The 25,959-nt window shown below is 42.8% G+C and overlaps 1 protein-coding gene across 1 annotated transcript in view; it reads right to left on the bottom strand.

Moving 5' to 3' along the window:
- ANKFN1 (ankyrin repeat and fibronectin type III domain containing 1) overlaps positions 1-25,959 on the bottom strand; it is a 1,946,563-nt gene that overhangs the window by 1,703,820 nt on the left and 216,784 nt on the right. The gene's annotated exons all lie outside the window — the stretch shown is intronic.

Here is a 25,959-nt window from a genome sequence, read left to right as displayed (position 1 = left end):
ACGTTACATTGCATTGACTATATTGTAAGTAATGTTTTTGATACTAATCATATACTGGTACAATTTGTTCAAGTTAACCCGAAAGGCACAGCAGCACACTAATGTTCTTGGTTCTTTTTCCAGTGGTCACAGCAATTCCCTAACATTCTCAGGAGCTTTCAAAGGGTGCAACTGCTTGCTAAGGTTTTCAGTAACTTTCTCAGGTTCTTTCATAGGACATATCCACCTGTTAAGAGTACCAAGTATTTTCACAAGGTTCTTAGGCTCTTTTACAGAATACCCATTCAAATTCTGAATTTCTCGCACAGATTGTTTCATAAAGTTATTCATCCCTCACAAATACTGTTTGCTCTCTTGTGTGTGGGAGAGTTCCCATGTGAGGCAAGTACCTCCCCCATGACTGCATAAAGCCATCCCCTGCTCAAAGCCCTTCAGGACAGGTGGTGCTTCATATGCCTCAGATTGCCCACCACCACTAAGTGGTCCAGCTCACCAGAACTAACCTACGACCTGCAATAAAGGCAGTACTTCCCTCAATACTATATGGCCAGTCCAGGGGGGACTTCCCAATAGCTACATGCTCTTGGTTGTGTTGCATCACCTCCGAATGCTTGTGGGGTGGCGCCAGTATAAGGGGCCTGAAGCTGTCCATAATTGCCAATGCCACTAATGCCAATTGAGCAGGCTGTATAGGTGTGGGTATTTGGCAACAGCATGCCCGTTGTCACTGCCAAGCTGCGCTCCAGCTCTGGGACATGCTAAGACCCTCTTTACCACTTATAGAGTGGGTAGTGATAGTGGCTGTATGGTGGCTAGCCTCTGAATACACATGAACCTCTACAATCTCTTGAGTCTCCAGTTCATGTGGGTCTACATCACTTGTCCATAGGCTGTTGCCCCCTCTGCCACTTGCGTGTTCCTCCACTTGACTTGATTGCCAAACCTTTGACCACAGTCCTCAAGCTCCTCTCACCTGATGGTCTTCGATATGATACGGAAAAAAAGTTCCCCAACCTGTGGGATATGTGGAGAGGGGTGAAGGTCGCTTTTCTCCTCTGCTTCTACTGGCTTTTTCTTCCTCCACCACACCAGGGAGAGGCTCATCATCTGCAGGCTGGTCCTCCCTCTGAGCCTCCTCCTAACTGTCCTCATTCTCATCTGCAGCAACACTCTTACACTGTGGTGAGAGATAACTTCTCGCTTTAGGTCAAAACTTAATCAGGTCCAAAACCGAGCACCTCCTTCATGATGTTCCCTGCAGACAACTCGTACTGCCACAAATTACGCTCCTGACTACCTCCTCATTCCACTGCCTTCTTCGACTTCCAGTCACAGCTACAAAAGCTTTCTATAACTGCCCAGAAATGGGAGAACTGTCTGTGTGTGCCCAAAAACCCAAATGTGTATATGCTGAGAACCAGAGAGAAACAACACAAACTCAAGTGCTCGACTTGTGAAGTTTTGATAAAAATTGTCCAACACTATTCTGGATATAAAAAGAAATGGCATCAATATATATCTGCATAGGATTGCTTGGCTAAGTTCAAGTGAAAGGAGTATAGCTTGGGGGGTACATGAAAAGTTTGTTTGGAATAATGAAGGGGAAGTATATGTAAAGGGGAGTGGAATTCATATTGATGAATCTTACTGGAATGAAAAAGAAGGATAATGAGTTCCCAGTGGTTTTAGAAGGCTACACTCCACGTTTATCATAAGGACATTTGCAGAGTCGCAGCGTGAACATTAAACTGCAGTCTGCAACAGTCAGGATACACCTAAATAGAAGAGACTTCCCAAAGGAACTGCATTGCACTCCTTTGCTATCTTCATGTAAAGAGAACATGGATTGGGCATTTATAGGACAAGAGTGAGGAATTATGAATAGGAGATTCATTTAAAGGGGTGCAGTGCTAGTCTGGGCTCTGAAGAGATGAACAAGTTGAGGGGTTTCTGAGTACTATAACACCTAGGGCAAATTAAATGACCTCTCCATCCTCATTGCATTCCTACCGTTAGAATACAGACTGGTAACATTATAGAATGGTATCAGGCGATAATTGTAAGGTAAGTAGATTATACTTAGAATAGCCAACTTCTTACTTATATCCAGAAACACAATGAAACAGTCTGTGCTACAGGAAGACCACCCTGTCCCTAGCACAGAGAATCTCTTCCTAGGGGTCGGATGATGCACCGCCTATCTAAAAGGGATAGAACAAGGGACTGTCCCTATCCAACCTATGATACAGTTAAGAAACACACAAAGTCACAAATCCCTTGAGACTTTCTACATTAGATAATGTCTGTGTCATGAGTATCATGAAACATACTACTTTCTGGAATTTCTCACTAATTTAATCACCAGTAAAGAGAAGTCTTCCTATTAACTCTATTGACTTGTTCTGGTACTAAAAATATCAGCTCCTGCCACCAGGAGCCTTAAAAACACAAGCTAGACATAGCACTGTTATCTAGCCTAACACATTAAATTGTTGATGTCTGTAACCATTTCTTAAGTTAACAGGTCGTCAATTGCATGTGTCCAACTCCTGTGCAATCTAATCATTGCATGGGTCCAACTCCTGCACAATCTATTTGACCGGTTTCGTTGACCTTGATGGTTGTGGTCATCTTAATCAGGACAAAATATTAAAACACAGGGGATTTTCTTCCTTGTGGGCCGTCAGTTCAGGCCTCTGCAGTGATTCTGGGCCTCATTACACGGATGGCGGTGAACCATGGCGCTATTAGCGCCATGCTTCATGCCGGTAAAATACCGGCACCGCCTTGGTGGAAAGGGGAATTACCGCCCTATTCCAAGGTAATTCCCCCTTCCACCATTGCCCTTCCCCATTCCCATTTTTGCCCCATAGGGCTCTATAGGAATGGGGAAGGCGATAATTACGGTACCGCAAATTGCGGTACCGTAATTAGCTCCACTGGTCCCTTTGCGGATTGGTTTTTAACGCCTGCAAAAAGCAGGCGTTAAATTCCCCAACCCGCAAAGGGACCTCGTAGTAAGGCGGTAAGGATTTACCTGTACCGGTAAAATACTGGTACCGGTAAACCCTTGCCGCCATCCGTGTAATGAGGCCCTCTGTGTCCTAGGGGAGGAGACAGAGATAGGTGACAGGGGGTAAGTAAATATCCCCCTGACCAAGCGCACTATGTATATTCATGCTTACCTTTCTGCCCGAAAATCCATGTTTGAAGTATGGGGATTTTCGGGCAGAAAGGCGTGCAAATCTGCGTTTTTCACGCAAATAATTCTACGAATCAGGCTTTTAGTGAGCTCAAATTGTGTGTCATTTATTTATTAGTGACTTCGTTCTGGTGCCTTAAAAACAGGAACTACCTGTCCCATAAGCCACCTCATCATACAACTGGAATAAAGGCGGGGAAGGGAGTGAAAGATCAGTGTGCCACCTCATACTACAATAAATACCTAGGCCATATCACTCAATCCAGGACTGTGTTAACAAACCCTTGTGAGGCATGCTCATTAAACTGTGTAGTAATATGTAATTGCCTACCACAATCCCGGTGTCGAGTTATTTCTTGGACCTTCCGGGTTGCCAGGCTATCAAATTCCGACTGGGATATCTGTGGTTCGCAACGTGCTATAAGTCAAAAATTGGTATAAAATATAATATATAACTAACTATATATCCCAGCCGCTATTATATGTGAATTAATTGTTCAGAATAAACTAGATGTATGGCTTACCTCTGTACGGAGTGGTTATGCAATCTAGTATACTAAACTGCGTGAATAACTCCTCCACAGTACATAGGTTTCCTGTTCGACTTCATCTACGTGGCGTTATGCCTCTGCTTCTGTCACTTTCTGCAAAACATGAAAGTGGGCAGCCGCGTGTGTAATTAAAACACCCGTTTATATTTCTGCTAAGCGCAAAGATGTTATCGTCCGTTATTATTCATGATAACCGGACGGAAGGGGCTTACCGTTAGCATGGCACTGGGCAAGACCTCTGCTATCCAATTTTGATACACCACGTCTATGGTTGCACACAGTGTCGGTCTATTTAGTGCCTATTTAGACAGATATACAATGCCACTCTCCTGACCAATGGACATACAGGAATATGGCAGGGCAAACATCTCACATTGATTACGATAACCGCTGCAGACTATGCCATCGTGAAATTGAAACATCTCGCCATGTTATAACTGCTTGCCCATACTTGGTTGAAATTTATTCCAAAGGGTATTCTCATTATGTAAGCAATACAGAAAGTATTCAGCATGATCAGTTTTGGTCAATATTATATGGAGCACAGTCCAAAATTGTGACCATCGCTGCTTTTGGTATATGGAAAGAAATGGAAAAGAAATTGGAGATGAGGTAGACTGTAATAGAACATCTTTTAAAATCACCTTTTATGTTTGATGTTTTATGAAAAGTGTTATGCATGTACATTTTACGTGAATGTTTACACATATGTAATCTATTATCCTTATTAATCTTCTTGTATATGTGCTTAATGTTTTGTAAATTAAACTAAATATGCACAATAAATAATAATAACTAATAAATACAACATTGCCACTTTCCATCTCATCTACAGCCCACCAAACAGGAGTGGGTCCTTTTTGGATGAAATCACCAACCTCTTAAAAACGGCCTCATTCTCACAAATGCCTTTCTTGGAAACTTTAATGTGCCTAGAACCCAGGCCAACAGGAAGATTGGGTAGAACCTAAGTGACCTCTTAAAAGACATAAATCAACCTGTAATAACACTCACTTACTTTAAATGGAACACACTGAACCTCGAATTCAACATGTCCCCTCTTGTAAAATGCGACCACCCTATCCAGCCACAAAACTCCCAAATTATAAGGGGCAGGGCATCCCCCCAATGTCACTGTGGTGTTTCTTCAGAAACCTCCATGATGACAAAGGCTACTGAGCCTGGTCACAACAAAGGCAAAGAACTCCAGCATCAGCACTTAACTATCAACGTTTAATTGAACTATGAAACAACTGGTACATACAGTTCCCTTGCACCATTAAAACATCATCACAATACGAGTAAACTCTATGCTGCCTTGTGCACTTAGTATTTAGTAGGCAGCAAGTGTAACATCTGTAGGCAGAAGAAAGGAGAAACACAAACATTAACCCTCACTTTCAAGATTATTTCATCACAATATAGACAGCAGCTGGAGGTTAATCAGGCATCTGCTGGCAAAAAAACAACAGGTATTTCTGGCACCGCTATTACCGGTGCTGTTAATACTTGCAAATCCCCCTGCATGGAATGGGGATTAAGCGCCGTTGCTGGCACCTGGAATATTACAGAATTACCAGGATATAAGGCACGGGTAACGGTAGGTCCGTTTCCGGTATCCCGCCGTAAATAATGACCCCCAATGACTACCATTCTGGTTTCAGATTCAAATGCAGAACACATTATTGAAAATGCCATACAGACAAAGGAGACTCCTGCTTCTTGGTCCTAGAGGAGCTCACCACTGTATTCAACACTGCAGACTGTAGATCACACCCTGTTGATCAAATTACTTTCAGAGAGAAAGGAATTCACCAGCACAGTCATGAGCTTGTTCACTGTCTACTTATCTACCACCCTCCATTCTCATGTGGAGTAACTCTGTGCTCCATTCTCTCCACTTTAATCACTGATCTACACATAGGACCACACCTCAGGCACTCAAGCATATCAATGCATGAGTATTTAGGTGGTACACAGTTATGTGTTAAAGTAAACAGTGCATAGGAAATCTCACACCTTATGCACTGGCTCACAAACATCCAAACCTGGATGGTGAGCACATACTTGAAGCGAAACATTGTGAAAACAGAATTAATACTACTAGTCTACCTCTCAACACATCCAACATTATTTGCAATTGGAAGGGATCTCACATCACTGTCATCATAAGCAGAATTGATTTGGCTTATCATTGATAGCTATCTCTATGTCTAAAGTAAAATCCCAAACCGGCTTGTACAAATTGGCTCTCTGCTAGAATAGTAAATACTTTCTCCAAAACCATATACTACAGTTAAAACCCTTGTGATTTCCATCCTCGCTCAAGTCACTACCTCCCATCTCGACCACCTAAAGGCATTCCATCATGCCATAGAGGGTTTTATGAAAAGAGCAAAAGATGTGACCATGTTTCTCCAGCCCTAAAACATGTGTAGCAGCCACACATTCTAAACACAAATAAAGACAACATGCATTACATGTAAGGGTGTGATTAACCTGGCACTAGCTGACCTAATTTTGAAACGCTCTAATTCTGCTGCAATGTACACTAGTCACAATATCTACATTTTTGTAGGCCATAATAGCCTGCAATGAGACAAGGAAACATGTATTTTCATTCTATCCACTAATATACACTCGATAGGGATGACCCAGCACCTATCACTAAATGGATAGGAACAAAAGGGAATCTGCCATGCTAAAAGCATATATATTTTTTATGTATTTTTATGTATTATTAATTGTAATACATTTATCATAATAACCTTTTACACATTATAAAATATTACAAGTTAAACAATTGCATAGTTACAAAATAATGACAAAATTATATATAAATAAATAAATATAAATATACGCAACATATTTTGCACATGTTAAAACCTTCTGTTTACATTGCCAATTTGTCAAATGTTCCTTCATTTGTATGCACTACAAGCCTTGCAATAGCTTTCCACAGATAGATTAGTGCAATGGTTAGCGGCGTATATTTTCCTGGTATACAGCGGATTTGTTTTTAATTGTTCCAATTTATGGACAAACTATCAAGATATGATATTCTTATCTTGGTTCTGAATGTCTCTGTTTTATTTTATATTTCACAGATTCTGCCAGATCTTATATTTGTATCTGTGTTCCCGTAACAGCCATATAGGGGACCGAATTAAAATGTAGTTGCATAAACAGCTTACATATACAATGACACAGGAATTTTGAGGTCTATTTTTTAAATAGGTGTGCCGGAAAAATGCATTCTTGTGTCAACTTATATTGGGACAGTTTAGAGATGTTATGCATTTGTCCCAAAGAGATGCTTTTTGCAATAATTGCTTTCTTAATTTTGAACAATCAAGTGACCAATCAATTCTCCACTCTATCCTGTCTACAAAGGGTATTACATTGTCTAAGTACTCATTTAACATTGAGTTTTCTTTGTGGCTTTGTTCATAAAGCTAAGAATACTTATAGCAGTTGATTTCTTTATCTTAAGAAGTAAACACAACTGACATTCAATGAAGTTTTCAAGGCCATAAGAGCCAATACTACAAATAGGCGCAGATTGAGGAGACCCAATACACGTTGGAGCATGAGGGCGTTCAAAGTATCTAACCACTTCATTTTTGTGTTTTCAGAGCACTCAAGTCCATATAGCATCGAATGCACTAGACCGTCTGTACACTGTCTTTGGCACCTGTGATTTTTTTTAAAGAAGACAGATGTAATACCAATAAAAGACTATTAACAAAGTAATTAAATATGACAATATTTCTTATGTGCTTAAGGAGATATATCGTATTAAAAAGCACGTTTTAATTGAATCAAGAATGCAGTAGCAATTGCTACAAAGGGAGTCACCAATTCTGATGAATTAGATTCACCAATCTGCTCGAACTATATGTATTCTATTGTCTGCATAATCTAAAACTGATAGGAACCGTGTTACCGGCAGATAATACTATGCCATAATAACCCTTCAGAACAAATACCACCCTACAAGGGACTTTGTGGTTTGGTGTACAGAGATGGCACTCCAAGAAGACGTCTTCAGGTTTTATGAACAATTATATCACCAAGTGGACAGCACAGCAATGGGGTTTCCTGTGGCCTCCAGTATTTCAACTATTTATGCTGAAGCATTCGAGAAACAGTTGATTTACAGGAAACAAAACCCATACAATCATAACATCTTAATGTGAAGAAGATATATTGAGAATGTCTTTTAAATCTGTAAGGAAGACTGACAGGAATGCATGTGAAGATTTGATTCTTTATATCCCAAGTACCTCAGGGAGAATGTATTTCATGCACAGTTTCTAAGGTTGTTTGGAAATAGCACCATGAGAGAAGATTATGAATATTAAGCTACACAATTGTCAACTTAATTGTAAGCCAGAGGATACTATGGGAAAATGATTAGAAATTCCAGTAAGTGAGCCAGGAATAACAATTGTGAAGCCATTGTAGAGAAGAAAAATAAGAGTGACAAAGATCCTCCTTTGGTATTTGTTTGTACATATTCCACCTTGTAAATGCAAATAAAATGGATGATAAATAAAAAGTGGGATCTTTTGAGCACAGGAATACCAAAGATAGAACCTCTATTATTTGTCTTTAAGCTGAGCCGATCTATTTGTGATAAGTGGATTGCAGTGATATCAGATCCAGGACCCCTAGGAGAAAATCAAACACAATAATTACCCCATGGGGGTTACCAGAGGTATCGGGACACCATCATTGTGGATCCTGCGTAGTGTGTAAACAAAATAAATCTACAAACGAAAAAACTATATCTACTGATGAGGTAGACATAGGACTTGCCAAACCATGGTTCCAGGCAGACTTTAGTGATCTCAATAGCAAAAAGGTAGTCCATGCAATTTGGTGTGGATGCAGTAAATTGAATTTTGGCAAGACAAAAAGTAAAGTCAAAGTCAGGATCATTGAACACTGCAGTGAGTTGTGTTAGTGAACACAGAAGAAGGCGTAGGTGGACAGTGATTTAAAATATCAAACACCTCTTCCCTGAGACTGCAGAAACAATCATGGGCAGAGTAGAACAGAGGATCATTTTCATGACCAGAAGTATTTAGTGGGGTTGATGGATTGGAAACTGGGAGCATTGTAAAGGAAGAGATGTTCCCAAAGTTGACTTTAGTGTAACCTTGGAAGTAAGCATTGGAAAGTAAGATTGATTGTATTGAGAATTTGTTTGTTCTACAGTTGTCACAACATTTTGATTGTTGTAAAATACTGTTTGCAAAATAGTGTAAAGTTCTTGATTTTTCATACATGCATTTCTGTTAAAACAATCTTTGTTTGAGTTGGGATAGGTGTTGATTTCATGTGCAATGTTTCCATCGTCTCATCGGCAGATTAATAGAATTGGCTTGCTTTATCACAATATGGCAATGATGGGCTATTACGATCACGATTACAAACTATCAGGTGACACAGCTTAGTAAACACACCAATGTATCTTGGGATGTAACTTGAGCCTGCACCTTAAAGCCTTGATATCATAACTTTCTTAACTCTAGCACATAAATCAATTCATATAATGAGATGTATGGGTTAGACAAACATGGATTCACTACACACTGGAAAATAGCATTGCTAATTCCCTTGCACGTTTCTCTGTTTATTTAGCAACCAAATTCAGCGAGGGGGCTTAGAATTGCTTTGTCCCAGGTTTACATTGTTTCATCCTCATTAGACATAAATAAAATACACTTGGGCAGAGTTTTATAAATACTCTTTTATTATTTGCCGCTATATGTCGTGGACACAACAGGGTTCCATTTCTACTTTTAGTAGATATGTTCTACTTTGGACACAAATACGGTAAGTGAAATCAGTTAATTTGTTGTCATGTGTGTTGTTACAACAAGCAATTCCACCAGCCCTTAATGTACATAGCACACTTAGTGATTCTATAGGACCAACATCCCAGTTTGAATACTCCAACATCCACTCAGTTCAGGAAAGGGCTAAAGACTTTACTTTTTTAAGGAATACATAGGCACATGGCAATACCTAGCACCCACCTTAGGAGAACCAATCCTATGCTAAAGGCCCACAACACCCAAATATACCTTAATTGTACACCCACTAGTACATATTCTGTTATCAATGTACAACACTCTATTGTTCTCCAGCTATATTTGCACTTCATAAAGACAAATGCATTCATATATGCTGTCATTATCTCATTAAACTATTGTCATGAATACAATGGGCCTCATTGCAATTGTGTCGGTCCGGAAACAATAATGCCATTAAGCCTACCAGCACTGTTGTTTCCAGACCGGCACACTACAACTCTGCGGGCGGGTACAGTACCACCCGCGAGGGTCAGACATACTGGGCTGGATGGCACCTGCTTGCAGAGATTTCACGGGAGCACCGGCACCATTGTTAATGGTGTGGGTGTTCCCTTGTCACCATTACCATGGAATCCTCTGGCACTCCATGGGAATGGGGACTAAGAAAACGACTGGACCCGTGATGAGACCCAATGGGCCTCATTACGACCCTGGCGGAGTGGGTTCACGCCAGCGTTATTCGCGGCGGACCCGTCCGGCCTACTACGAGTTCCCGTAGCGCCATGGAGCGTTTTCCGCCTGGTTTTTCCGGGCGGAGAAATCCATGGCGCTACGGGACCTTGTTGTTAATTACGCCACCGTATTTTACGGTGGCACAATTAACGCCTTCCCCACTCCCATTATACCCTATGGGGCAAAAATGGGAATGGGGAAGGGTAAAATGGGGAATGGGGATTTACCGCCCCGCCAAGGTCGGAATGGGGCGGTAAATCCGCCAACCCCCATGGCGCTATCGGCAGCTTTCCGCCGTGCTCCATGGTGCATATTGCGCCACGATTTCCGCCAGGGTCGTAATGAGGGCCAATGTTTGTAAAGCCTCTTTACACAGTGAATAAGACACATTCTAACTCATTAATGTTAACAACCTTCTACATAAAGGCGTGCTCCATTAAAACCTAATTTGCTCTTTTAAGATAAAGAACAATAATGTAATACTGTCCATACTTTTGTAATGTAACACATGCAATATTATCCAGCATCCAGTATATAATCTTAACATGAAACTACTAACACAACCCTGTTACTATCACAAGTCACATTAATATTGTGAAATCCAAACATACTGTCAACGCATACAATAGGGAGAGACATTGGCTGCAGCCAAGAGGCATCCATAACATGAGATCCATGGCATTCCTTTTAAGTTTGGACTAGTAGGTGACGCTGAAAGCTCTACCTTCAAGTCAAAACTATTGCCATTAAAGTAAGAGCTTTAACATAAGAGCTTCAAATATGTGCTTTGCATGAGGGGTCTCTAATGCTTTTCAATGGCAATGACATTTGAGGAGGGATACACAGTGTATTTGGTGTTTTTTGGTTATGGATCCTTCCCATTCCCTGCCCCTAGCCATGCCAATCCCTATGGCTAATCGCACCCATTTCTGCCCATCTCGAAACTCTTTGAGCTCTGAATTCTTCCATTGTGGTGGCCATCTTGGATGACTATCTCCAAGACCATCTTTGAATGGTTAATATACCATGCATCTTCAAGATAAAATGATGCATTTTCATGTGACTACCGCATTTCTTCCATTTATATGTAGAGCAAATTTCAAATATATGTAAGATACGATTTCACAAAAACAATAATTAATGTTAAAAAACGGATTAATCCTCTTTTTGACTTATACAAATATTTCTTGCATTTCTTTTCTTTTTACATGCACACATCCTCTCGTACATTCTTTTTTTTCCTTCTCCAGCCTGAGCCATGTGTGTATCCATCCTTTCTCATTCTTGGAATTCTCCCTGGGCTGGTTCTGTCTTCCCCTCTCCCCCTTGCTGCACGTTCCTCCCTTTACCTCCTGGCATTAAGTTACTGGTTATATATACATGCTGCTGGCCTGTGTAGGAAACAGAGGCATTGCATGGTTGTTTTGTTCACCAGCTCGGTGTCCTGGTTGGGCACAGTATTTGATAGAAAGTGGGCACTCTAGTTCTTCAACAGTACTTGTGCACATGACACAGCAAATAGTTGGATGCGACAGGATACCTATGATGCAAGACAACTCTCTGCTCTTTTCTAGTACTGTTGCCAGCGTATACCCGCCTCTGAGAGCATTCAGGGTCAGCCATCATACTCTACCACTATGGCCATGACCAAGGGGACAGCAGTGCTGTGAAGGAACTGGCCCAGTGCCGCGGCACAGGTAAGGAAGCGTACAATACTGTTGACAGTGGGGCCGCATTAGGTGGGCGTACAGAATCGACAATTAGTTAAAGGATGCAGGCTCCAGCGCCCTACTGCGATGCTAATTCTGGTCTGACAGTAACTCCGAGCTGGCCCATGCACGGCAGCAGGCCCGGAGTCTGTATTTAACATTTGTTTGGCACATTGGGTTCTGAACAGGGGTGTAATATACCTTGTAGAAGCAATGAGTGTCACTCATCTACTCATCCCCCGGAGACACATCTTTCTTTCCGCGACATCCCTGGGGAGCGTAGCTCTCCTGTCATTGTTGCTTCTGATATCGGTTTGCACTTGTGAATTTTTGGTCGAAGTCTAATGATGGGTACTTAAATGAGACAATGGGAGTCATTATAACTGAGGCGGTAGCCGGTAAAAGTTACTCCCCATTCCCCTTTCAGTCAAATAGGACTCAATGGGAATGGGGAGGCCGGTAGCACCAGTACCATTATTAGCAGTGCCGGTGCTACCGTGTAGGTCTGCTCGTGGGTGCCATTCCGCCTGGCAGGTCAGACCTGCCGGGCTGAAAGGGACCCATGAGTAGACCTCGTAGTTTGCCGGTCTGGTACCGGCAAGCTTACCAGTACCGTTGCTACCGGACCAGAAACCTTGTAATGAGGCCCAGTGTGGATTAATGTCTGCTGTAGCTTCTCTTTATGTATCACGATTTCGGACCTACGTCCTCACATGACAGGTCAGCGACGCTTAGCATGTACGTCATGAAAATACCTGGAGTGCACGGTTTCAGCAACTGCTGTCAACAACTAATGTGAGTTGCGAAGGTCATTGTGGTGATGATGTGGCATACCCACACGTAAAGTTAGTGTAATAAGAATAGCACAAAATTGCAATGCAGACCGCGTTATTTGCGCATCTCAAAAAGTGCACAAAAGAAAGCTAATATTAACTCATACTTGCCAACGCTACCAATTCCTGCAGTACGCTACTGCATTTCAAGCAGTCCTACCCCCTTCTGATTTTGCTGTCTAAACCTTCCCATTTATGGCTGCTGCACGCCTGCCACCTGAGGCCCAGTGGGAGTAAGGAGCATCATCCTCCAGTGTACGATAGGCCTGTTAAATGGCCCATTAATTTGATTGATGAACTGTCTGCCCTTCCATGACCCTGTAAGAGGATTCAATTCAACACTACAGCTAAGTCAATGCCTAGTCTGGGATACTGAATGGAAACCCTTATTCATATATCTTTACGTCCAGTTCATGCGTTCTGGATGACTACCCCTATATAACACCCCTCTCTTGGAATCCCCCTGACCCCACTGAGCCACGAAGTAGTTCTGTTTTGCAAGTTTAAACGGTTTATTTGATAATTTGAGCGGAGCGAGAGCAGAGGGAGAGCAGTCACCTGCAGTCTCTCTACACTGTCTATTCTGTCTATCCTGTGAGAGTCCATTAATACTGCTATTCCCCGCGGAGCGGAGAGCGGAGCGAGAGCAGAGGGAGAGCAGTCACCTGCAGTCTCTCTACACTGTCTATTCTGTCTATCCTGTGAGAGTCCATTAATACTTCTATTCCCCGCGGAGCGGAGAGCGGAGCGAGAGCAGAGGGAGAGCAGTCACCTGCAGTCCGCTGCAGACAACGCGGACAATGGCTTCAACAGAGATGTCAACAGAGGTACGAAATTTAAATATAGCGCCTGATACACATCTCTTGCACTCTGTGAACACCACAATAACGGACCTTACCCCAGAACTATCCCCCCGAATTCTACGTAGTTCACTGAAGCCGAATGAAGATCTGAAGCCAAAACCCAAATCCATGTTGCCTACCCAAAAACAGAAAGAACAGAAAAATCAGCGGCCACCATCGAAAACAACGAAACCAACGATAATCACTCCACTGTGTAGCAAAACCTCAATAAACACGGCGAAAAACTTTTTCTTCCCGAACCGACCACCAGAGGCTATAGGAAATATACAACAGGGGCACGAATGCTTTCACCAGATCGAGACAGGATCTCAGTGTGTCTCGAAGTCCACCCCTGAGTCAGTAAACACGTCAACAAACCTGTTACTGGACAAAACTCCAATGAGGAGGAATAGTACAAACACCCAGCAAGAAGCGGAAACAATAGATTCACCCGGCAAAATGATTGAAAATAAACATACTTTTCCACCCCTACCTGTGTCCCCCGCCCCCGCAGCGTCCCGAACTCATGGATCGCGACCCATGGATCCGGCGACTTCTGAAGGAGTACGGCCTTCTCCCTCCACACCGTGTGGCATCCTCTCCCCTGCCTGGCTGGGTCTGCCTGTCCCCCTCGGCAACGAGACGAGTGGTGCTCGGGACTTTCCCGTCGAAGGACGGACGGCCCGTGCACCTGGGCATCCGGCTAGCGGTAAGGGGTGTGTGGCCCCGGGAGGAGGGAGGATAGAGGAGAGTGAAACCAGGACGATCCAGAGAGAACGGACAGACACAGCGAAAAAGTGGACCCCAAACACGGAGAAAATTTCGTCCGCAAAGCACGCCCACTGCAGCTTGAACTCGCAGCCGGATACACGGGGCCTCGTAGGGGGAGCCGCGACGGGCGAAGACCGCGGTGTGGTTTCAACGACCAAACTGGTAGAAGTGCAATACCACGCCTCACAAATGTCGCCAGAAAAAAATCCTTATGTTCGCTCTGTCTCCCTAGCAGTAGGCGGAGAGGACCTAACTGCACCTGGAACATACGAGGTAGGGGCTAACGAGACTTGTGATAACTCAATGGATATGTCAACTGAACAAAGGAGCCCATGTACACTTACATTCCCGGACTCCACTTTAGAACCCGAGACAGTTACCAAAGGGGCAACCTCAATTAAATGCCCCCAGGGTGTCTTCAAACAAAGCCAAAAACGAAAGAAACTGTCCTCGGCAAATGCAAAAATAAAAACATCGAGAGCCAAGAAGACTTGCAAATCAAACCTTCCGACGCCTCTTCTGTCGAGTGCCCTGAAAGATTTCATAAACAAACAATTTAAAATAAAATTGGCTCACCCAAAAGAATTGTCAGATGAAGAAATCCTAGAGGCCATCCAGGATTTACAAACTGTGAGCAAATCACGGAAAATAACTTTGGGGACGTCTGGCCTACGAAACCAGGCTTTGACATCAATACCTGAAAGAATACATCCAAGTGCAGATAAAGAAATTTTGGAAATTATGGAAAACAAAAACCATGCTGTGAGAGGAGAACGAAATAAAGATCATATATGTGTCCCAGTGATGCAAAGCGAGAAAAATCCAGTAAGCAGGAATATAGAGGGAGAATCTCAAGCTCCCACGGAAAAATCCTACAACCAGGAGGCAATCCAACAAGAAGTGCACAAAGTGTGGAGTCCCAAAACCCGTGGACAAGACTTACAAATTTCATCGACGCCCAAAAAAGCGCAACCAAGAAAACCTAGTTTAACCGCAATGCCATCGGACATATGCCCCCTTCTAGAACTTCGGAATCCGGATGTGGAGACCCCAATTCTGGAAGAGCTCAGTCTGGCTGCAATCCAACCACCTTTACAAACATCCCACTTTAGATCCCCTCCAAAGAATCGAAGACTAAGTGAAATTGCAGCCCCAGGAAACAAAGAATCTCCATCAAAAAAAACCGACCTCTCAGTCATCATGTCAGCTATTACCATCGCTTTAGCTCCGTTTGGAAAGCTTTATGAAGCTATTAACGATTCAATCAAAGATAGTACGGTTTTGACTGCAATGATGCACAGTAAATTGATCTTCGTGGAAGGCTTTATTACAGCTATGGATCAAAAAAACAAAGAATGCAGTGACATTTGGGACAAAAAGTTGAGTAGGCTAGAGGACCTAATGTCCCGTCTAAATCAAGCCTCTCCAGTCAAAATAGAAAGAGAAGCTCAGACCGAAGGGTCTTCTGTGTCTCGAGATTTAGCACCGAACTTCAAAAAGAAAACAGAAAAATATTCTCAAACGATCGGAACAATGTCCGACCAACAACAAACGAATAAAGCATCGGAAATGAGTACATCCGCAACAAAAAGCAAATCAGTATTGGTAATTTCAAGAACTAGTGATCTGAACGAAAACGAAAAACAAATGGAGTCGGCTCTGGACCGCCTGATGATAAAGAGAAATAAACAAAAGGAACCAAAAAAACCAACTAAGAGCTCATCTGTGCAAAATGAGAATTTAAACAACTCAGTAATTTGTACGTCCTCCTCCCCGAGATCGGTCGACGAGTTCATAGCGCAAAGCTCATTAATGGATCTTAGTGAGCATCTAGAGACACCTAAAGAAGGCAAAATGAACACTACGAACATGAATGTCCTGCATATTCAACCTACAAATTCCACCAGAGTACCCGACACTCGGTCACATGAAAAAAAAAAAATCATCACCAGAAAGAATTGACGCAAGCCAGACGATAGGCTTAACTCCCTGTGTCCCTCATAGACAATTGGATGAACCGACTGAGAAGGCCCACTGTGGAAACACCCCCCAGAGAAGGGGGAGGGACGAACAAATGAGACAGAGGGATTTCTTTGTATCGAAGACACGCCTCTTTAAGATCGAACAAACATCTTCAGTTGACCAGTACATGATACTAAACCGGAATACGGTGCTGAAAATTCTTAAAAAGTCCAAAACTTTGCGAAATTTAAAATCGGACGATTTCACACTAATCGAGCCATATCATAGAAAACAACTAGCAAAGGCCAATCTGCATATTAAACGGAACGCCCTGAAGGAACTCTCGTGTGATGTCTACGCGGAACTAGCTAGTATGGGATTTAATCTAGTTGAGATGCCAACCACAAAACCTAAAGATGATAATAGACACATCTACAATAACTCCCCAAAAAAGAACTATAGGTATAAATCTAGAACTGAAGACCTATACAGAACTGGCAAAAGAGGGCAAAGTCCAGTGAAAATACCCTACTGGCCTCCAAAGTCAAGAAGGGACGAAAGCTCTGAATACAGACAAGAGAGGAGACAAAATTATAAATCTCTTCGAGATAAAAAAACAGATACATTCTTGCCCTGTCGTCATCAAGAACGCGGAGCGCCATTGAGGGAGATTCCATCACCTGGAAAACAAACTAATACAACTAACGGTGAAACAGAAAAAGCATCAAAGAAAGATAAATGGTCTTGGTTTCGCAGCATCTTATTACAAGGGCATGGAAAATAGCAATCATTGGGGGTGGAATACCCTAGGAAATCCCCAACTGACGTGTCAACGACATGCTTAGAAAATGACATCCTAAGTATAGCATCTTGGAACACCAGAGGGTATGTACATCTCACTAATTCTGAGAGTCATGATCTCAGTCGATATGATATCATATGCCTCCAAGAGACTTGGCTATGTGAAAAACCAGCGCTCGACGGCTACTGCATTGAATTATCCCCGGCCCACAAAGGACCATTTGGCCGCCCTTCTTCAGGCCTACTTACAGCAATCCGGATGGGCTCGGGGGTCGAAATTCTAACGGTGATAAAGAGGACATACGAAATTTTGGCAATTCTGACCATATGGGATTCCAGAAAACCAAAGCAAAACCCTGGAACACAAGATGCGGTAGCTATAATAAACGTATATTGGAACCCCCAAAAGACCTCAACGGAAAAAATGTGTAAAGAAATAATAAACACAATTGACGAAATTGCCATGAACTACAAATCCTTCGATATTATCATCTGTGGTGATCTTAATGCCAACTGTGCAGCGCACAGTATGAACCAGATAAACCCATCTACTATCTCGAATGTGTCAAATAGGGGTGCGACATGGAACGGAATCATGAAATCTCGTAACATGTATAATTCGGCCTCAGCGACGAACTCCGAAACTTTGCTTCCAACCTGGGAACGAGGAGCATCTGCGGCAACCCTGGACTATATTTTCGTCTCTGAATTTTTTCATCGCAACATTGTTTCTTTCAGTGTGATTAAAACTAAGCAGAGTGATCATAACCTGCTACATCTAAAACTTAAAAATAAGGCGATTGCATCGCAATTTTACATCCCAGAAATCGAAACAAATTCACAAAATACTCGTTTACGAATGACCGCTTCAGATGTCTCGAAACTGAAAGTTCAGTTCACAACCCTTATTTTAGATCGGACAGTGCAAGATGACGTGGCCAGATCAAGCTACATTCCTCTTCTTGTGGCCTTTAAGAAACCAAGAAAACTACTGAATCTACACCCGACCCAGCACACTCATGAATATAATGCAATGCTGGTCTCAAAACGTAGAGCTATACGGAAAAAAGAAGAGAAGCTAAATCCCTAAATCTTCCATCACTGTGGGACACCCTAAAAGCGGAAACCAGAAATTACAAACAATGGCTGAAACACTCAAGAAACCTGCGATATCAAGCGGACGCAGAGGAGATGCTAAGGACATTAGCTAACAAAAAGTCTTGTGACTTCTGGTCATTGATAAATAAATCAAATAAGACAGCAAACTCTCACATAATAAATCCAGTTCCAGAAGAAACCTGGAATGCACACTTCTCGAAGCTTTTCCAAAAACCGGAAGAAAACGAGGTTGAGTATATTAGAATGGCGGACTCATCATGGGTGGATTTATCTGACGTGAGCGATATCAAACTCACGATAATGAAATTAAACTCATCTAGAGCTACGGGACCGGATGGCCTGGCAAATTGCAACCTTAAGGAACATCCAGATGAGTGGTCTAACCTCATCGCTGCAATCTTTAGTCTATGCAGGAAAAAAAGAACAGTTCCGGATTCATGGTCTAAAGCCTTGATCGTTCCTATTTTCAAAAAAGGCTCACGTGCGGATCCGGAGAATTACAGGCCAATAGCTCTCTTGGACGTCATTGGGAAGATCTTTGCCTCCATGCTTTTGTCTTACTTTCGAAAATGGGCGCTATCAGCGGCTTGTTTTGACCCTCTACAGACTGGTTTCCAGAAGAATGCAAGCACCAGCGCAAACATAATGTGTTTGACGCTACTCAAAGAAAAAGTTTTGACGGGTGGTCCCCGAATTTTTCTTGCATTTGTTGACCTATCTCAGGCCTTTGATCGAGTGGATCGACAGAAGCTCTGGATAAAATTGAAATCCTGGGCCTGTCCAAACGAAATCTTGGAACCCATAATTAGCCTCCACACAGACACACATATAAGAGTTCGCCTAAACAACGTAGGCCTCCTATCTAAACCCATCTCAACAGGTCGTGGAGTCAATAAGGGCTGCCCTTTGGCCCCGCCGTTATTTATAACATACCTGGGAGACTTTAAGGAGAGTCAAAGTAACATCAGAACATTTCCGCCTAAGATAGGTGGGACATCGATTCCAAGATTGCTGTATGCTGACGACCTGATTCTACTCGATCACACCCAAGTGGGTCTCCAGCGCCAACTGGATAATCTATCAACATACATTCAAGATAACAATCTGGAGATCAACAAAGCAAAAACTAAGATTTTGATTCTACAAAAAATTGCCACCAAAAAAAAGGAGAGGTTCCATTGGCACCTCAGGGGAACACAAATTGAAGTTGTAGACTCGTTTAAATATCTGGGTGTCCATTTAGATACCTCGAAGAAATCGAGAACTATGCAAGCCAGTTTATGGGCGAAAACAAAAAATCTTACAGCACAGTTAAGAATGGTCGATCGGAAATATGGAAAGTTTTCACTCCAACCGGCTATAAATTATTATAAAGCTAAGATTGTTCCATCTTTGACCTACGGCATGGATGCCATACCCTCTTTTCCGCCTTCAACATGGCAAGAATTGGAAGGCCATATATGGAGAGCCGTTTTGGGTCTCCCAAATTCAACACCGATAGCTCCAATCAGGCGAGAGCTGGGTCTACTTTCTTTGAAGGCCGTAGTGGATCACAGTTCTTTGCAATTATATAGGAAAATCATTCATCCGGAGAGTCTCACAATCTACCAAATAATGGCAGAAGAACTGGAAAAAGGCTCAAATCAGTCTATGAATCAATGGGCCATGGAGCAAAAACAAAAACTACGGCAAATAGCATGTACTGAGACAGAACTTAAAGAAAATCCAACGAGGATAAAAAAGAAATTTGAATGTTGGGACTGGATCAATACAGCTGATTCAGTTTCAGCGTGCAAACTCCTAGCTCATCTTCCCTCGAACCCCAACAAACTAAAAGAACCGATGATGTACTGTAAAAAATATCCAGATAAGCGACTGATGAGAACCCTTTTAAGAGCTCGTCTAAATGTCTTACCGACCGGAGAAATTTTAGCGATAAGAGCGGGTTTGGAGAAACCACCCTGCAGATTATGTGCAGATCCAGATGACTTTGAATCTATAAAACATCTATTGATGAGATGTCCAGCTCTTCACCAGGCCAGGTGCACCTACTTTACCCCCCTGACGGCTACATCATTTGTAGGAAATGAAGATATTTGGTGGAACCGCTTAATCACAGGCGAAAAGCCTCGATGGCATACGGCGACTGCTAAACTCCTAAACCTGGCTTTGGAAAGAATAAATCGCAATCCGGAAGCTAGGTGATAGATGCATGGACAAGGAACTAAACCGTAAGGTTCGAACCATCCACTAGGCAACATTGGAAAGGTTTTCATCCATTCCAGAAAGCGCTCTTGTAAAAATCTTTTAAAGATTAAATACAAGTAATAATAATAATAATAATTTAAACAATATATATATATATATATATCACACTTTATAATAAATTAATAATTGAATATCACCCTTAATCTGAGCAGTAATCAATAATGGATAGTCCGGCACTAGCACACTTTTTTATAATCAATGATGAGTGGTTATAGAATGGATACGATAGCAACAATACTTTTATGGTTTCAAATGGATGCAAGGTGGAATGAAATTGCAGTACAGAAATACTCAATATGATTTCAACAAAACAATGTAATCACTTTTCTCTGGCAATCCACTCCCCCCTTTATGCAATGCAAGGAAATGGAAGGAAAGCACACAGTTCTCAGAAATGCAATCAAATGTAATTCAGTTCACCCCAGCAAGCTTAGACTACAGAAGTTTGAAACACAGGCCCAAAATGCTTTTATATGTGCTGGCAATGAAGTGAAAAATATGCTAAAATGCTTTTAATTCCCTTTAGAGGTTCAGGGTGAGTGGTATTTAGTTAATATTAGTCCAGGCTCACACTAGCAATGATTCAGGGATGGTTCTTAAGAGGCAAACGAATTTTTAGCAAGGAAAGAGATGACTGCTGATGGTTACACGTGGCTGGATTTTTAACCAAATCGCAAATCGCGGTAAAATTCGCGAGTGCGAGAATCGTGATTACGGCAAAAGTATGAGGAGTAGGAAGTCGGTTTTAAGCTTGTTGAAAAGCTGAGATTCTAAGCTTTCAGACGAAAGTTAAACCAAGTTCCTAGCCCAAACGGTTCCAGAGATACGGACGATTAAATAAAGGTAGTTTTTTGGATTTGAAATTTTAAAAGTTCAAAGCGACAGGTTACAGCTTGCAGCTAGAAAATGACAGGTGACAGCTTTGCAAATGACAGGTGACAGTTAGGAGGCAGTTCTGGTTAGATTAAAATAGATTGAATTATATTATTTTAACTAAGAGATTGGTTCTGCACAGTTCTGCTAGGTACTCACAATATATTTAGAAATAGGCCTCGCCACGGATCTGGTCAACAGGTTTTCTTCACTCGCCACGGACGGTCTCTGTGCACAGCGTCCGGGTCAGCTCTACTCTGCTGGTCTGGGTCTCTGGTTCTGATCAGGTCTGTGGGTCCGGATACAGCGGTCTCCGGTTCAGCTGGTCTCTCTCTGGATACAACACTGCTTTCTGGCAAATGGCAAGAGTTCTTGCAAAGAATTCAAACAGCTCGCCTGGCTGTGAATAGTGGCAATGATTTGAGGCCTGCTAAAGAGGGATTTAGCTTGTAGTTGACCTCTCTGCTACAAATTCTGAAGTAAAGTCTTGGTCTCTGAAGGTGGATAGATTGAAGTCTCTATGTTGGCTCTCTGGAGGTTGATGGAAGTAAAGTATGGATTTTCCCGGCAGAGCGTCCCGCAGCAGATGGAATAGAATATCCCTATCTGTCCTGACTGTCTGCTTTTATGTGTTTTGAAAGTGGGTGGAGAGGCTAGCTTTCTAGGCCCTACCCCTCTCCACTTGTCATTGGCCACTTCCTCCTCTTCCCCTTGATTGGGGGAATGAAATGAAGTGTCATCATGATGAGGTCTGTTTATGATACAGAGAACCCACCCCTGTCAACTTTACACACAATCTATATTTGACCTAAAGACATATTTCATAGATACACAGTGGTTTGAAATTACATGCACCCATCACATATCACATGAGGTAGCCCCTGTTCCAATTCTGCTCTTCCTGGGGGCTTGCATTCAGAAATGGCAACCTTTGGTGCTTTTTAGTGGGTTTTGCAACATCGGATTTTTCTCCAGATTTATACACATGTACATGGCCTGTCCATACATACTCCAGTAAATTACCATGTCTCTAGCTTAAACACAGAGTCTGTAGTATACATAAATAGCAGGGTTTTGCCCCAGAACATCACACAAATTGGAGTTTGGGCTTGAATCGAAGGTACATTTTTTAAATGAAGGCTCTCAAAGTTATACATTCCTGTCATTTGATTACAAAGAGTTATCAGTGTTTCTGTAAAATATATATTTTGCTTTCAATTCAGTTCTCAGAGTGTTTGAGTCCGCCTCCAAGACTTGGGTGGGTCAGTGATCACATGTGTCTTCTGGCAGGCAGGCCTTTGTTGACAGGAAACAGTCAAAATCAACATATTCTATTCAAGTGCAATAGCCTATTGTGTGGTCTCCAGGAGGTTGAGGTCAGCAGACCAGGGGGTCACTTTGCATTTGGTTATTATGACCATGTGATATCCTGGGCTGTGGTGTGAATCTCTTGAGGTGAGAGGGTTGCCCAGGCTTCTGGCCTCTGGGAACAGCAGGTGGCTAATTTTTAATTAAAATGCAGCCTTTGAAGTCAGCTGAGTCAAATCACTTTGTCAGCAACTGCACTTATTTCTCCTGTCAGAGTTTAGACCGCTAGCGCCGCCTTGAGGATTTTGTTGGTACTGCATCCATTTTTGGGATCTTTCTTGGATTAATGCATTCCAAACAGGAATGGTTCTTACATGGTAGTAAATAATCCTTGCTTAACATTGTTTTGATGGGGCTCCTTACAGTAAAATGGTTATGTGGAACCCCACAAAAGGGTTGAATCTTTAAAGTGGTCCGGTGAGCCACGATTTCAGCAACTTTTTGACATCAGTAACAGTGGATTTTGTTAACCAAGATCTTTCTTTACACTGGTGGGTGGCAAGTGAGGTAACCATTTTGGTGTGCGCACAAACTGCGTGGTTCTCCTGGATTCTGGCGCACTTGTGGGCTTTTTGGCCATCTTGGATTTTCTAAGCCCACAGCACCAAATGTTGCAGCATGATAGCTCAAACGTGGGTCAGGACACCCAACAAATCCCCCCACGTGACTGCCCTTTGAATTTGAGTCGATGGGGAGTCGGGTGCACAAGGGTTTTGACCCACGCACTGGTATGTCCACATAATCTTCTTCCAATTCTGCAAATGGCACAGTTCAGCATCTTTTCCTCCATCCGATACTGATCGATCGGTTCTCCTTGCCGGTCCTGATGGGAATATTGGGTGGTACCCTGGGCCCCTCGCGTCTCTGCTCCCGGTCTCTGGATCGTCCTCCCTGGCCAGTCTCAAGGTTTTCTTTCTCCTAGGACGACAAAGGAAGAGCGGCAATACCTATTCATAGACATTTTTCCCCCACCATTGATATAGTGGGGTGGCATATAAATTTATAGTCAAAACATATGAACATGCACATTTCTTTTTGCATTCAAAAACGAAAACACCCACATTGAGAAACTCAGAATTTGATAGGCGATATGTAGGATATTTTAAGTTACAACTGAATTAATCTGAGACAGTACCCTCTAGGATTCCAGAGGATTCCTCCAGTCGTTGCAGAGTGTGCCTGGGATGGCAACACTTTAGCTGATTTATATGTACCCACTTGTCTTCCCCCTCTGCCAAACTGCCTTTGGGGATGCGGATCTTGTAGGCCACAGGGGAGATCTTGTCTATATCTCATAGGATCCCTTCCATGTAGGCAAAAATGTTCGCTGCTTGGCCTGGTTCCTTTGGAAATTGAATAGATAGACCCAGTCCCCCACCTGATATTCCTTCCTGGAAGTTTTCAGGTCATAGTGGGTCTTCATACTCTCAGCTGATCTTTCTAGATTCCGCTGAGCATAGGCAAAAGCATGCTGAAGGTGTTTCCTTAAATTCTCCACATACTCATGAGTTGTGGAGGCATTTATCAACGTTTGCTCTTGGGTTCTGTAGAGCAAATGCTGAGGAAGCACCATCTTGCGTCCAGTCATCAACTCAAATGGTGACATTTTGGTTGCAGATGAAGGGGTAGATCTGATGGCCATTAGGACCAGAGGTAATCGGATATCCCAACTTGGCCCAGAATCTGCCACAAACTTCTTTAATATGCTCACAATTGTCCGGTTGTAGCGTTCCACTGCTCCAGAAGAAGCTGGCCTGTAAGCAATGTGTAGCTTTCTCTGGACCCCCAGTATCTCCCACATCTTTGTCATTACTTCACTGGTGAAGTGGCTACCTCTGTCTGACTCAATCCTTTGAGGTAGACCAAAACGGGAAAAGATGTGGTTAATCATCAGGGCAGCTGCTGTTTCTGCCTTGCAATTTGGGCCTGGGAGACATTCCACCCACTTGGTAAACAAGCATGTCACAGTCAACATGTACTTATTTCCTCTAGACGAGCGAATCACAGGGCCTACGAAGTCGATTTGTAAATCTGACCATGGCAGTGTCATCCCCCTCTTTTGGAGAGGCGCCCGGTGTGTGAGGGATATTGGCTGAAATTGTGCACACACAAGACAAGCCTTCAAGTATTGGTTGAGGTCCTGGCCCATGTGTGGCCAGTATGCAACCTCTCTTAAGATTTCCAGTGTTGTGTGAAACCCCCTATGACCGGCGGTGGCCGCATCATGGGCGTGACTTAACATCAGGCTTCGGAATGAGGTAGGAACCACCCACTGATCGTGGCCAGCTTTGGATTTCCTAACCAACAAACCGTCTTGGATCGGGAACATTTTTGGACATTTCATCAACACTCTAAGGTCCTCTTTCCCGTTGTAATCGGTATCCGTCAGGGGAAAGTTCTCAGGGTCCTCAATGTGTTGGTAAAATTTACCAATTATTGGATCCCCATTCTGAGCAGTAATCAAATCAGCATCAGGGGTCTCCTTACTCCATTGTGCAATTGAAAGGTCATTGTGAGCATTTGTCTGGGACCTAGTGATAGAAGTGACCTGGATTTCCCCCAACAGGGACTCAATCTCAATTAGATCCCCTTGGATGGCCCCGGTTTTGGCCAGCTGATCAGCTAAGTCATTTCCAGTTTTGTCTGGTCCCTCTACTTTGGAATGACCCTTGATCTTTTTCCAATAGATGGTCATCTCATTCGAGGTGACAGATCATCAATGTTTTGGATCAACTTCCCATGTTTCAAGGGTTTGTTATTAGCACATAACATGCCTCTGGTTTTCCAATTAACCAGGTGCTCCACGAACCCGTTCCGTACATAATCCGAATCTGTGATTATGACCAGTTTGTGGAGTTGATGCTGGACAGCAGTGAGGATGGCCTGATGCACAGCCATCAATTCTGCCACCTGACTACTTCGGGGACCAATTTTGTATCCAGGGGAGGGTTCTGGGAACTCCTTCACCCATGCATTCCCTACGCCAGCCGCCAGTTCTTTCTCCCTGTCGTTGTCAACATGGTACGAGCATCCATCCACATAGATAGTGGGCATTCCCTCACACTTGTCCTCTTCAAAGACTTTGTGTGGGGAATTAAGGTAT

Source organism: Ambystoma mexicanum, chromosome 3q, assembly GCF_040938575.1.
Source record: "Ambystoma mexicanum isolate Mex_15411 chromosome 3q, UKY_AmexF1_1, whole genome shotgun sequence".
NCBI lineage: Eukaryota > Metazoa > Chordata > Amphibia > Caudata > Ambystomatidae > Ambystoma > Ambystoma mexicanum.
This window is presented reverse-complemented; position numbering and strand designations above follow the sequence as displayed.